Here is a 9,690-nt window from a genome sequence, read left to right on the forward strand (position 1 = left end):
TTACCTCTTTCTGCAGCGGCCTCCTCCCTCTTTTCTTTGGGGCTCCTTCAAGTCCCTGATTGCGGGCGCCACATGTGGGGATTCCTCCCCGGGACTTGGGAGGGAGAGACCTGAAACAAAGACATGGACAGTAGTCTCTTGGACCACTTACAACTTTATTCTCTAGAACTAAGATTTATACTTTTTTCCCCTGCACCAAAACCACAACTTTAACAGAAAGAAAAACATCAAAGTACAATCTCAAACACAATGCAGAATGATTGCTGTAGAACATACGTCATATGCTTGCAGAATACAATCATGGAGGGAAAATTAAAAAACAAGAAGAAACAAAGAGGCCTGGTTAAAGATTATTAAGAGCATGATTGCAGCCAGTTCCCGCTCTCACCGGTGGGTTGGGGGTGAGAAATTCCGGAAAGACCAGAAGTCACCCAGAGTCTCTGAAAGCTTGACCTTTCGCCAAACTGCCTTAACTCTTTCGGAACCTTTCGTTCCTCAGGTTTCTTCCATGTCCTCCATCAGGTTCACTCTCAAAGCTTGCTGCTTCTTCTGACAAAACTATCTTATTGAGGTTTTCAGTAAGAAAACTGCCTTTTAATTCTTCTTTGTTGTCTTCAGTAAGCTTTCTTGGAGTATCTTGCAGTCGCTTGAGAGTTACAAAATCATATGGATGAAAGCCAATACAGGCCTCGCAGATCTGGGACATCACTCGAGCTGTTTTCTCCCAGAATCCAGCAGTGTTCTCCGGTAGGTAGTGAGTGAATGGGATAACATATTGCAGCGCCTAGCTCCGAGTAAATCCACCTTCTGACAAACACCCGTCTTTAATTTGTCAAAAGAACCCTTGCTACTTCTCACTTGGATCTGTACTTTTCTGAACGTCTCCATCTGTCTCAAGGTATCTGGATCCAGTTCTTGGGACACATCCTTCATCCACAGCAGAGCTCCTCTCTCCTCTAGATTCTGTGTGGGCCTGCTCCATCCGGGTAACTGTCAGCAAGGTATCAGATACTGCCCTTTGCCTGAATGTTGCTACTATCTGGTTTAAGATGAGACAGAGGAGTACTAGGGCCAATCTGTGCTTGGCTGAGGAGCAGAGCACCTTGCCAGTGGCATCCATCATTTTGCCAGCTTGAGTTGCATCCCGCTCTGCTTGACACTTTAGGAAGAGCCCTGCCTCACTCTCTTCCTCTGATATAACATGAGTCTCAGCTGATATTTCCCAATGACCTTCAAAAGTTCCGTGCAGGTCTCTTGACTGCAGTGAAACCTCCAGCTTAGCATGTAGTTCAGCATCTGAAGCCACCACATGCTCATCTTCTTTTTTCCTGTTGCTTTAATAAAGACCTGTTTTGTTTTCCAGTATTTCTTTTGCATTCTGCTGATTACTGACTGGTTGTCTTCTGTTCTGGGTTGCCCAAAGGAACCCACGGAGTAACTAAAACAGACTCTCTTCTCTTTCTGTGCTTGGCTGATCTCACTTAACGTTCTCCAGATCTTTCCATCATCTTGCTATTGCCATGATTTTGTTCTTTATATCTGAATAGAATTCCACTGTGTGTACTTCCCATCATTTTGCAATCCATTCATGTGTTGATGGAGACCTTTCCTACGGAAGACCTTCCCGGGACACAACATAATGAAATAAAAATAAGAACAACTACACCCAAGGGCCGCAGCTAGAGGCTGCAGGGCTGCGGGCTGCAGCTCTGGGGCTGAACGGCCGATGGCCAGCCAGGCAGGAGGGAGGCTCAAATTATATTTAAAACAAAGAAGAAGGATCTTGGGCAATTTGGGCGTTTGGGGGGTTTGGGCTCCGCTTTTAAGCTTTTTTCCCCTCCATCGTTGACTTTGGATTTCGGATAGGCCCACTGCTTTGGGCTCCGGAGGACCTTCTGGGTCTCCAGAGGTAGAAGGGCTTCCAGGAACCCCAGTACCACCAAAAAATAAATAAATAAATAAATAAATAAATAAATAAATAAATAAATAAATAAATGTACGAAACAAGGAAGCCAATATTCTCAAACTGCAGCATACTTTGACAAGGAAAATCTATTTTTTTCTTCCAATCTCCATTCATGATATAAGTCAGGTAAATACACCTGGTTTACTTCATATTTTTTATGCAGGTAGTCTGTTATGCACTGTGGTTTCAGATGTGCAATAATTTGTACCATGGTCTATTCCCAAGTATGCCTTAAGCAGAACAATGTGTTCTATATAGTTCCTTGCCTTAATAAATATATAATATAAATTTTTTAAAACCTGACTCACAAACAGAAAGAAGGTGCCAAGACAACAGAAACAGAAACATGAGAATTCTGAAAATATGGGGAAAAAATAACAGCGAGTTAATAAGGGAAATCACAAATAATGACCTTCAAGAAATGCAAGAAGGAGAATCTCAAATCCTCACAGTAAGTGTACCAGAAATAAAAGAGAAAATTAAGATGTTAAGAAAGAATCAAAAAGAGGCCTGGAATAAAATGAGTCAATAACGGAAATGAAAACAGCAATAGAAATAAATTCTGGAAGAATAGATAATGGTAGTAAATGTTTATGCCCACAAAATATATTTAGAAAACAAACTCTTCAAGACATCATGTCTCAAGTAAACCCACATACAATCTTCAAGGCAAAAGATAAGACTCTTCAGAACTAAAGAAAACTGTAAGCCGTGCGTCCTGGTGCACACTTGTAATCCCAGCATTCGGGAGCCTGAAACCAAAGGATTGTGTTTCATGGCCATCCTCAGCTACATAGTGAGGGCCTCTGCAACTCAGTGAGACCCTGTTTCAAAATAAAGAATAAATAATAGGGCAAGGGCTGTACCTCAGAGGTCAAATGCCCCTGGGTTCTATCCCCAGACCTGCAAAAAAAAAAAAAAAAAAGAAAAAGAAAATAAACTATAAACCAAATGAAACTAATAGACATATACAGGATTTTTCAACCTAGAGGAACTGACTCCACATTCTTCTCAGCTGTCCATGGAAACTTTTCCAAAGTAGATCACATCCAGGGCCACAAAGAAAGCACCAGCAAATTCAAAAGATGTAATATACTTTCCTGCACATTTTCAGATCACAACGGAATGAAAATACAAAATCAATTAACAAGAGGACCAAAATAAAGTATATGAATACATAAACATTGAATGATACACCGTTGAATGAGGATTGGATATGATCAGAAATAAGGGAAGAAATAAACTCTTAAAACTAAACAAAAATAGAGATATGACATGCAAAAATGTATGGGACACTTTGAAGGCAGTGTTGAAACTTTATAGTATTGAGTGCCCACATAAGAAGAAGAAAGAGTCATCAAATAAACAACCTAAAGACATGTCTCAAGACCTACAAAACCAGCAACAGTCTAATCCCTAAAACTTCTCCCATTCTGTTAGCTATTTGTTGAGGTTCTTGATGATTTTCTTTGCTTTACAGAAGATTTCCAGACCCGTTGTGTCTCAACGTCCTAAGTCCTGGGATTACATATGTGTACTACCTTGTCTGGCTTACATTTTCTTACTCCTATAAAATATATTTGGACTGCAAATTTTGGTAAGGACCAATACTATTAATTGTGTACAAGTAGAGGCAGATGATCACGATTTCAAAGCCCAGCCTTGGAATCTTAAAAACGTCATTGGTAAAATTTTTAAAAAGGAAGTGGATGTTGGTTAGTGTTGTACTGCCAGTGGGTCTAATTCCCACAGGGGTAAAACCATTCATCTTTAGTTAAATATATTTGTATATTTTTCTATATAAATAAAGTCAACAACTAGTATTTATTTAACTGTAACTGAAAATGAACATGGACAAAGAAATGTACTGGGTAAATGTTTCAAATATTAATTCACAACTCAATAGGCATCTAATCGTATCGTGAAACAGAACAGAAGAAATGAACACAGGAATGAAGTTTCTGCCAGAGAAGAGGGCTCATTTCCCTCAGGGTGGAGAAGCACAACAAACTCCAGGCAGCATTTCATTTATGATATTTATCAAACAAAAGGCGTCAGGGCTTGTGCAGGGCAATAATCAACTCTGGCTGTGCCTAAAGCAAGACTAGATTAACCTGTTACTCATTATAATCCCTAATGGAGACTCCTTTCTGAGCATAACAGGATGTGAGTTTAAGCTACACCAGGTGCTATGCCAAACCACACGTCCATATCCACCTTGTATGAAAGGGGCATCTGGACCTGGTCCTCACTGGTCCTTCATGTTCTCTAAAGACTATTTCATAATTGTATTACAATATTCCTTTTATTATAATTTTTATTAAAAAATTACAATGTCCATTCCTACAAATATAACTTATGTGTATGACATTCTTTATTTGTAACGACATTCCTCCAGAAAAGAGAATACAAGAGAAGCCATTAAATCAAGTTACCCAATACTGTGTGTTGGGATGTACACTGGTCTTTTTCCCAAGGCCTGGAAAAATGTGGAAGCATTTCATATTTCTTTAAAATATTACTACATTTATTGAATTTCAGCATTAAAACATTAGTTTACTCAGTGTTATTACATAAATGAAGTAAAATCAGCACATAATCTAAAGGCATATCATAAAATCCATTGTATTGTGATGTTACAATACTCATGACAAGCAATCAAACAATATTTTCCTTCTCAAACAGTGATGTTAAATTTTTCATTCTCGCTTTGGCTATAAAAGTTTATAATATTAGTAAATATTGAGAGGAAACATATTTATAGATATATCAAAGAGTTGTTTCTTTCTCACGTGTCTGTGAAGAATTAAAAATTTTCCAACAACCAAGATATTCAAAGATTGCAAAGGAGTTTTATATTGAATAGTCTACAGAATTTTAATGGAAAACAGGCTCTTTTTCTCCCTAAAAAGAATTGGTAAAATGGTTTATATCACACATTCAAAATTTATTTTCTTACTTTAATAAAGAAGCAGTGTCTAGAACTCACACAGCAGTTTGACTGACCTCACTACTACAACTCAACTGAGACCTTTTTCTTTTGTCATAGTCTGTCATCTTTAGAGTTAAAAAACAAGAAAAATATGTACTACCTTGTTATATTTGTAGGGCTTCTTTCCAGTGTGTTTTCTCTGATGTACTATAAAACTTGAATTTAGAGCAGACTTACTACATTCTTTAAGTTTGTAGTGTTTTTCTCAAATGTGGATTTTCTCATACTTAAGTAGAAATTAGGAACAAGAACAATGATTTGTACATTCTTTACATTTGTCGAGTTTTCCCTCCAGTGTGGATTCTCTGGTGCTCTTGGAGACCTGAGTTGTGAGTAAAAGATTTACTTCCTTATTTACATTTCTAGGGTTTTTCTCCAGTGTGGATTCTCTGATGCTTTTTGAGAGTATATTTGTGAGCAAAAGCTTTACTGCATTCTTTACATTCATAGGGTTTTTCTCCAGTGTGGATTCTCTGATGCCTCATTAGAACTGAGGTATAGGAAAAAGATTTACTGCATTCTTTACATTGGTAGGGCTTTTCTCCAGTGTGGACTCGTTGATGGTTTCTGAGATTTGAGTTGCAAGCAAAAGTTTTACTGCATTCTTTACACTTGTAGGGTTTCTCTCCTGTGTGTGCTCTCTCATGCCTAATTAGATGTGAGGTATAGAAAAAAGATTTACTGCATTCTTTACATTGGTAGGGTTGTTGTTCTCCAGTGTGGGTTGTCTGATGCACTCTGAGACTTGAATTTTGAACAAAAGCTTTACTGCATTCTTTACATTTATAGCGTTTTTCTCCACTGTGAATTCTTTGATGCTTTCTGAGATTTGAGTTGCGAGCAAAAGTTTTACTGCATTCTTTACATTGGTAGGGTTTTTCTCCAGTGTGGGTTGTCTGATGCTCTCTGAGATATGACTTTTGAGCAAAAGTTTTACTGCATTCTTTACATTGGTAGGGTTTTTCTCTAGTGTGGGTTTTCTGATGCTCTCTGAGACTTGAATTTTGAACAAAAGTTTTACTGCATTCTTTACATTTATATGGTTTTTCTCCATTGTGGATTCTTTGATGGTTTCTGAGATTTAACTTGCGAGCAAAAGTTTTACTGCATTCTTTACATTGGTATGGTTTTTCTCCAGTGTGAGTTTTCTGATGCTCTCTGAGATGTGACTTTTGAGCAAAAGTTTTACTGCATTCTTTACATTGGTATGGTTTTTCTCCAGTGTGGGTTTTCTGATGCTCTCTGAGATGTGAATTTTGAGCAAAGGATTTACTGCATTCTTTACACTTGTAGGGTTTTTTTCCAGTGTGGATTCTTTGATGCTTTCTGAGATTTGAGTTGTGGGCAAAAGTTTTACTACCTTCTTTACACTGGTAGGGGTTTTCTCCAGTGTGGGTTTTCTGATGCACTCTGAGACTTGAATTTGGAACAAAAGTTTTACTGCATTCTTTGCACTTGTAGGGTCCCTTTCCAGTGTGGATTCTTTTATACATAATTAGACTTGAGGAATAAGATAAAGATTTACTACATTCTTTACATTTGTAGGGTTTGTCTTCAGTGTGGACGACTCTCTCATGCTTAAATAGAGCTGAGGAAGAAGAAAAGTGTTTGCAACATTTTTTACATTTGTAGGTTTCTCTCCACTGTGTATTCTTTGATGTGCTACAAGAGCTGAGCTATAGGCAAAACATTTGCCAAATTCTTTACACTTGTAAGATTTCTCTCTAGTGTGAATACTCTAGTGCTCTACAAGATATGAAAAGCGAGTAAAAGAATTAATACCTTCTTTACATTGGTTGGGTTTATGTCTAGTTTGGATTTTCTGATGCACATCATGAGCTGAGGTATAAGCAAAAGAGAGACTACACTCTTTACACTTATCCTCTATCTTTGCTGGATGAAATCCCAAATGCTCTACAAGATCAGAGGAGTGAACAAAAGACTTACTGCATTGTCTGCCACTGTGTAGGGTCTCTCCTTTCAGGTATCTGATGTTGACTAATGTGTGAACACAGATTAAAAGATTTGTTACCCTTACATTTGCATTGTCCTCCACTAATGTTTGTCGCATTATGTTTACATAGGTTTGATATAACTGGCATGAAATGATTTCTGAGAGACGTTTGTTGGTCTTTACCTTTTTGTCCAGTGTCATCGTGGCTGTAATTTGCACACTGGTAATGTCCAGCATGGCATACTCTCTGTTCTTTCCAGTTATCCCTCATTGGCTCATCCTCACCTACACGTAAATACCAACAGTCATGGTTTCCATATCTTTCAATTTTCACTTTCTGGAAAAAATGTTGGGTTTTTGCCTCTGATAAAGGTGTTCCGGTATACTGAAAAGACACAACTGAAAGAAATAAGAGTTAAAAATAATAATTTATCTTGGTTATAGCTTTCATGTAACACTTTATTCAAAGTAATACATAAAATCCCACAATACTGAGAGCATTAAGAAGTGCAGAATGTTGGGCATGGGGTCACAAGCTTGAAATTTAAGTACCCTGGAGACTGAGACAGGAGGGTTGGAAGTTCAAGGTCAGCCTCTACAACTTAGCACAACCCACAGCAATTCAGCAAAACACCTATTTCAAAGGAAAAAATAAGCAGGACTGTGAATGTGACTGAGAAACTAAATGCCTCTATGTTTAATTCCTAGTATCTCATACAACCAAATTAAAGGAATAGAAATCTTCAGTTCCTTCATCCTCTCTAAATATACAAATATAAAAAGTTTATACTGAACCAAGACCCATCTGAAAGACAGGTTGGTGAAACTCCAAATAACTCATGGTGGCTGTTAGACATTAGTTTCTAAGGCATGAGGACAATCCCTAGATTAAGATAGGAGGCTCTTTGATCATTTATTTATTTATGTATTGAAGATAGAACTGTTTGTTTTTGCATATATCTTGATATTTTCTAACAAATGTTCCTAACATCTTAATCTATTTAATTCATATTTACAATACATCACACAGAATTTCTATATTGTCATGACTTCCATTTCTTTAGAATTTTTGAAATTTAATATTTTGTTAATTATTGTAAATCATATATCTACAAATTATTCTTAAAATTAAGCTGAGATACTTTTATAATTCAAAATCTTTCAAGTTCTCGGACCCTTCAGCTAATGGTAACTACCATAGTAATCTTCTTATATAATATCAACAATTTTACTTTTCACACAAGACTTTTCACATGTGGAATTTTAGGTATAATTAATTCCACTGTTAGGTGGGCATGGTGACACATGGATGTAATTTTAATACTTGAGAAGATGACACAGAAGGATCATAGATTCAAGGATAGCCTCCGCAATACTGAGACTCATCAACCAAGTGAGACCCTGTTTCAAAATAAAAGTAAAAACAGGAATGGGGGTGTAGCTCGGTGGTAGAATGCACTTTGGATCAAAGAGAAAATAGAAAACCCAAAACAGACATTCAATTTTTAGCACCCTAAAAACATGAGAGAAAAGACCAACAAGACAAGAAGAAATACAACCCCATAACAGTAAAGTCTACAAATGCAGATGGGTTGATAGTAAAAGTAGAAACCAGAAATTGCATTAATGCAATTCTAGATCTCAAAGAAGATCTAAGCAAGGAACTCACAGAGAATACACAGTATGTGAAAGAAAAGTCCATAAAAAATTGAAATTTTAAAAAACCATGGAGAAAATGTAAATAAAATAAAATTTAAAAAAAATTTAAAATAAAAAATAGAATCTCAGTCATAGGAAACAGGGATTTTATATATTGTACACTCAGTCAACGTTCAATAAAACACACGGGTCTAAGATCAGAATATTCAAAAAAAATCATGGAAAATATCAAGAGAACAAAACTACAGGAAATTGGAATTCAGGAATGATGGTGGCAAAACCAGGGTCACAAATAACCTCTTTAGAGAAAGAGTATCAAAAATATTTCTCAACATGAAAAATAATATGCACATTTCTATACATGACACAATCAGAACGAAAACATCTAAAATAAAGTAGATCCTCTCCACACCACATTATATTCAAAATTATTATCTGAGAGGTCAAGCATAGAATATGAAATGCTCAAGAATCAAGACATGGTGGTGCTCATCTGTAATTCCAGTAGTGAATATGCTAAGACAGAGAGATCATAGGAGATCGAGACCAGTCTCAAAAACTAACTGAAGTCTTATTTCAAAATAAACCATAAAGAGTGATGGGGGTGTAGGCAAGAGGTAGAATACTTGGGACTCAATCCACAGAATCAAAAATATATAAACAAATGAATAAGTAATTAAATAAACAAAAGTAAATATAAAAAAGGCATCACAAGAAAAGGCCAGGTCACACACACAAGAAAATAAACCTATAACAATCAGTCAAGATTTCTCAATCCAAATTCTCTTATGTTGTATTACAAGAATTGAAAGAAATCAAGGAACAACCAGGATTGCTATGTCCTGTCCCTGCCTTTTCAGTACTGGGATTACAGGTGTGCCCATCTAAGTATAATTATTTATATGGTACTAGGGAAACTGTTTTATTCGGTTATAATATGCTGCAGTTGTTTTATGTAGAAGCCTCCTGAATTATGTGCAGAGATTCTCAGGAGCCTAAATGCAAAAGAACTATGAGACCTTGCAGACCCTCACAGCTGAAGCCCAGACTTTAGCTCTCACTGAGAATATGCTGGGAGGTCACAGAAGAAAAAGGAGGTATCCTAAAATATTTAAGAGA

General features: G+C 36.7%; 1 pseudogene across 1 annotated transcript; it reads right to left on the reverse strand.

Moving 5' to 3' along the window:
- Positions 1–469: 469 nt before the first annotated feature.
- Positions 470–6,012, reverse strand: LOC308268602 (islet cell autoantigen 1-like protein; annotated as a pseudogene). The gene is made up of 2 exons: positions 5,641–6,012; positions 470–1,461 (listed from the first exon to the last, which is right to left on the reverse strand). The product of its transcript is annotated as an islet cell autoantigen 1-like protein (transcript).
- Between the last annotated feature and the right edge of the window lie 3,678 nt (positions 6,013–9,690).

This window comes from Muscardinus avellanarius (genome assembly GCF_963383645.1).
Source record: "Muscardinus avellanarius genome assembly, chromosome: 10".
NCBI classification, from domain to species: Eukaryota; Metazoa; Chordata; class Mammalia; order Rodentia; family Gliridae; genus Muscardinus; species Muscardinus avellanarius.